Here is a 5906-nt window from a genome sequence, read left to right on the forward strand (position 1 = left end):
ATGGAGTATAAATATAGAGAGAGGGTCACACTCGGGTAAAACTGTCCACTAGTGCAAAACTAAGAATTCAAATAAATAATAGGATTGCAAAATGGAAGGCTTTAATTATATTTCACGGTATTACTTAATAACTTTATCAGTGTAAGGTTAAAAAATAGAGAATAATATTGTAGGGATCAGATCGACATAATTCAGTAACTAATTACTGAGACCTCTTTGTTACACAACAATAGTGAGATGGTCAATCTCACAATTGAACAGGCCAATTACAACAATCAAGATACTAAGCACAAGCAATTACACAAGATGAAAGCACTAGTCAGATGAAATTACACAAGCAATAATTTCAATGTTTTCGTCTTTGCATTGATTTTAAAGCATTGATTGTAGAGACAAAGTGATGATCTATTTGTTAAATTTTCCACATGGTAGGCCAATGCTACTTACTACTAGTAATATTTATAGTGTCAACTGCCAACTATCATGATAGACTTCAAGAGTTGACTTGAAAGACTCTAAGAGGTTTATTTTGAAAAGTTTTCTAAGTTGTTAAAAGTCAATGGCTCTTACTTCGTTGCTCTGTCTCCTTTTCTTCGTATTCTACATAAGATTTGTCGATGGCCAATGCCTCGATGATAAAAAAGAGTTGTTGCTTGAGCTCAGGAGCGAATTTAGTTTTTCCATTCCAACTAGTTTTTTGGATTGGAATGAGACAGGTGATTGTTGCAAATGGGCGCGCGCGCGTGGGATGTGATGACTTGGGGCACGTTATCGGTTTGTTCCTCATCATCAAGGGCAAATCTGGCAGAATTGGTGAGTCATCAGCCCTTTTTCGGTTGACATACTTATCGAACCTTGACCTCTTTTACAATGACTTCACCACTAGTGAGATTCCTAACCAATTTCATCGCCTTCCGAATTTGACACACCTTGATTTGTCAAACTCGGGTTTCATGGGACCATTTCCATCCACTCTGTCCAACCTAACAGAGCTAGTTGAAGCTTGTGAAGATTTGGCCTGACTTTACATGCATCTCACAACCCTCTCACTGATGCAATCCCAAGATCACTGGGTGCCTTGAGAGAGCTTGGGTCGTTCGACCTCTCATCAAACAAGCTCACCGGGACAATACCAGATGAGCTCATAAAACTCGATTTCCTTTCATTCTTGAATGTGTCTTACAATCATCTCACTGGACCGATCCCAACTGGCCGCCAGTTTCAAACATTTTCGGCAGATTCATTTGAAGGAAACGCGAGGTTATCTGGTTTCCCACTTCATGGAAGTTTCACCAACCCTCATCGACCTGGTTCATCGCCATCAGACGATTTGGAACCAAAAGATGAGGAGATTGAGTGGGAATATGTGTTTGCTGCGTCCGGTTATGTTGTGGGATTTGGAAGCTTTGCATGGATTCTGTTATGTTTCCGATTATGTTGTGGGATTTGGAAGCTTTGCATGGATTCTGTTATGTTGCAGGAGCTTGAGAGAAAGATACTTTGAGAAGATAGAAGAGGTTGTTGACAAGATATTCTATGAGAGAGGAAGGAGAAAAAGACATGAAGGAAGAGTAAGAAGAAGAGAAGAGAGGAGGAATGGGCTCAAGAGAGACATCATCACTAAAAGTTGATTATGTAATTTGTTGTTGTGGTGTGAACTTTGGTTTTAGCAATGCGTGTTTTTTTTCGTGTGCTCCAAACTTCTATCATTAATCATATGATAAGGATAATTTTTATTTAGATCGAACTATTTGATTTTATATGTGCTAATTTTGACTTTTTATAAGATTAGACCGGCCTCTTTACAATCCACAATGATAGCTGGCTTGATTTTCGGATGGGTCGGGCCATATCTTTGTGATTTGTGGCCTGATCCCTCCTAACTTGATAAATTATGTCGTTGTCTCATTGGCTTGGGATAAGCCTTATTTTGGATTGGGTTCGAATTATGCTTATGTTAGTCTATAATAGGAAACAAACACAAAAAGATGAAGCATAATTCAAACAATAAAACGTTTGGAGGATTCAAGCCATCCGGTAACATGATAAATATATATCATTATTGATTATCTTACTAAAACATATATCCCTCATCTGCTATGAAAACAAACCGCACCCTATTTTTCTTCTTTTGAGAAAAACTCTTTACTCAAAAAAATAAAAATACCAACATTTCAATTTTGAATTAAAAAAAATCTAGTGATATATTTTAGCTGATGCAGTGGGCTTGATTTTTGGATTGGGCTGAGCCATGTCTTTGAGGTTTCACAAGATTTAGGCACATGGATCCGGGCCCAATTTCCTAAATTGATAAATGATGTGGTGGTGTCATGGGCTTTGGATAAACCTTTATTTTGGATTGGGTTTCATCGTAGTTTTGTCAGTCTCTGTCCATTTCTCTGAATTGGGCAATGCCCACATCTGTTAAAAGGAATAATATGAAAGCATTACTTGTATTTTTGAAGAAAAAGTCCATCTTTTCTGATAAAGGATAACAAACAATCATTTATCTCTAATTTGACGATGCTAATCTTGCTGAGCTAATGAGGAACATCACAAATGTGCCATTACAAAAGTAAGCCTTTCTCTTCTTATGCTTTTTTTCAATTTCAGTGATTGGCTGTTGAATAATTTGAAGCACTAGGGTTCTAAAATTTCAAGTTAATTGATATCATTTGTATGATACTATGATTCATGATTTCTTGCAATTATTATCTGTATTGATATGGAGTAAAGGCAATTCATCAAAAGAGCACCGTGAAGTGGGTGTGATTGATGATTGCAAGAGGCGATCTTGAGTTGGAGGATACTGTATTTATTTTATTGGGATAAAAGTAGAATAGACCTATTTATTATACTTATCTAATCTTATGCGGTTCGACTCTCTTTATTATTATAGGAAAGAGCCGACAAAGAAAACTCTGAATGTATACTCGACTCGATACATGGTAATTATTGAAAATACCAAAATTAAAGTGTAAATAAGGAATGCAACTAAACAGAATCTTGGAGAAGATGTGGTCATTGAATGTGACAATGAGGTTTGACAACGGCCCTTGAGAGCGATGGCGGGGTGATGGAGTAGGCGAGCCCACGATTCAGCCTCTATCTCTCGGCTCATTGGGGTACTCATATATCATTGCACTTATTTAGAGCAAAACACACAGACACAACATTAACACACAATGTCAATACATACACAAGCATAAATAAACTTACCAAACAGAAACAGCTTATGAAGAAAACACTATTGCCTCCTGGCTCGATTCCTGTCTATCATTCTAGCACGCCGTCTTCTCATGTCTCTGGCAATGAATATGCCTTCAACAACTTCTTCTATTTTGCTGAAGTATTTCTCTCTGAATCTTCTGTAAAATAGAAGTAGCCACACAATGATCCCTACACCCACAACGTATCCAAGTGCAGCTGATACGTATTCCCACTCTATCTCCTTCTTCTCTACATGTTCTCGCGGCGACAGGCCATTGTCGTTGTCATCGGTAGGACTGCAGCTTATGTTGAGAGGGAAACCACACAAGCCTGGATTTCCTTCAAAGGATTCAACAGGAAATGTTTGGATTTGACAGCCATTTGGGATCATTCCGACCAACTTATTGTATGACAGATTCAGCACTCCAATGAATGTGAGCTCTCCAAGCTCCATTGGTATATGGCCTGTTAGTTGGTTTGCAGAGAGGTCGAGTGATTCGAGAACCTTCAACTGGCCAAATGACTTTGGGATGCTTCCGTTGAGGGCATTGTGGGATAAGTTGAGATGGAAAAGTATGTTAAGATCACCAACTGCATCTGGTATCTTTCCATGAAAATTATTTTGGGAGAAATCAATGATAGCAATGTCTCCCCGCGCGTTGAGTAGCTCTAAATCTATCCCTTTCATGGTTACTGGCACTCGAGCTGCGTACGAATCCGACACATTCTTTATCATCATTCCACTCCAACTAGAGAAGTTCATTGATTCCAGACTTCCACCAAAATTATTTGAAGATATATCCAAAACTCGAAGCCTTGACCAGCTCTTGTGACATGACACTTCTCCATGGAATCTGTTGGAGCGCAAACCAAGAACACTTAACGTGGACGATAGCATGCATGGGAATGTGTCATCAATCTCGTTGTACCCAACATTCATGAACGCTAACTACTCACACCTTTCGAGGGACTTTGGGATCTTTCCTCCTAACTTATTATTGCTAAGCTCCAAATATGTTAGCCTGCACTCCATAGAAACAATATCTGGAATGTTACCGCTGATGTTGTTTCGCTTCAAATCAATCACTCCAACATTTTCAAGTAGGCCAACGGGGATGGCGCCACTTAATTTGTTGTCAGACAAGTCAAGATGTTCGATGTTTGTGACATTAGAGAGGAAGGTTGGAATTGATCCACTTAAACTGGTATTATTAAGAGACAAGGACCAGAGTGTAGATTCTGGAGGAATGGACAGCTCCAACTCACCCTTCAACTGATTAGAGCCTAAGTCTAGGATTCCTAGAGAAGCAGGGAAATGATAAGGCTTTTGCAGACCGGTTACAAGATTAGATGAGAGGTATAAAGTATCAAGTTGTGTTCCCCAAATCCAACTAGGTATCCCACTTGCAATACGATTGTTTGAGAGAATCAATTCCTCCAGATCCATATGCTTGATTAAATATGGAAATTCGGACAAGTTGCATGAAGCTAGGTATAGCTGTTTTAACGGGAGATGTTCGTATGAACTTGAGTTCCCACTGCCAACATCTACAGACAAGTTGTTGTTAGATAGGTCAAGGTTTGTAAGATTATTGGCAAGGCTTTTCAAGCTATCGAGTTGAAAAGTGCCAGTAAACTGGTTGTTTCCAAGATAAAGTAGCAACAATGAAGGGAGAGCATAGAGAGAGTGGGGAATGTCACCAGAGAATGAATTGGACTCCAAACTCAGCTGAGTGAGATTGGAAAGACCTTCAAATGACGTAGAAGAAAGTGAGCCGGTCAAAGAGTTACCAAACAAATCGATGTAAACCAGCTTGGTGAGGTTGGCAAAGGTGGATGGAATAGAACCATTCAAATTGCAGCGCATAAGAATCAAGTAGGTCAGATTCGGAAAATCGAACAAGTCCAGAACTGCTACTGCTGAATGATCGTTGAAGGATAGTTGAAGAATCGAGAGGGAATGGAGTTGCGTGAATGACTTAGCCAGAGGGCCAAGTAGATCACAAGAGACAAGCCTAAAGAGGTGAGGTTGGGTATATATGATGATATAATGTGACTCCATTTACTCCTTTCCTCAGATGAAGTGATGTTGACACCGTCAAGATAGAGCTCTCTAAGCCCTGTTAGATTTTGGACAAGCATCTCCAAATTTGGGTTATGAAGAACTAATGATTTAGGGTAGCCGGAGATATCGAGATAAGCCAACCTCTTTAAGGAATTTCAGAAGGAACCTGCCCACCAAAACTAGCATATGACAAATCCAAGTGTGTCAAATAAGTCAGATTGCCAATACCTTTTGGAATGCGATCAGTGTAGTAACTCATGTGATTAAGGGCGAGGCTAAGCTCCCGCAGATATTTAAATTTGAAGAGACTCGACGAATCCCCAATTCCACCAGATATGGCCTACTCATCGAGCTGCAGACTGATGACGTAGCCAGAAGCATCACATTCCACACCGTGCCATGAGCAACACTCATCACTTACATTCCATCGCACGAGTTTTGTTGAAACAGAGGAATCGAAGATCAACTCATCCTTGAGTTGTAGCAACAAGATCTCCTGATGGCGAAGACATTTGTTATTATAGGAATGAGTAGTGAAGATGAAGGAAGAAATCAGTATGCTGAACAACAAGAAGTTTGAAAGCATTGTGAAAGAAGATATTCATATTTCTGTTTGTGTACAAATGAAATA

At 39.4% G+C, this 5906-nt stretch overlaps 1 pseudogene; it reads right to left on the minus strand.

Annotated features, from left to right (window-relative positions):
- Positions 1–2848: 2848 nt before the first annotated feature.
- LOC125217769 (receptor-like protein 54) lies at positions 2849–5906 on the minus strand (annotated as a pseudogene).

This window comes from Salvia hispanica, chromosome 2, assembly GCF_029641045.1.
Source record: "Salvia hispanica isolate PSC_SH4W2 chromosome 2, Shi_PSC_v1, whole genome shotgun sequence".
In the NCBI taxonomy this organism is placed as follows: Eukaryota; Viridiplantae; Streptophyta; class Magnoliopsida; order Lamiales; family Lamiaceae; genus Salvia; species Salvia hispanica.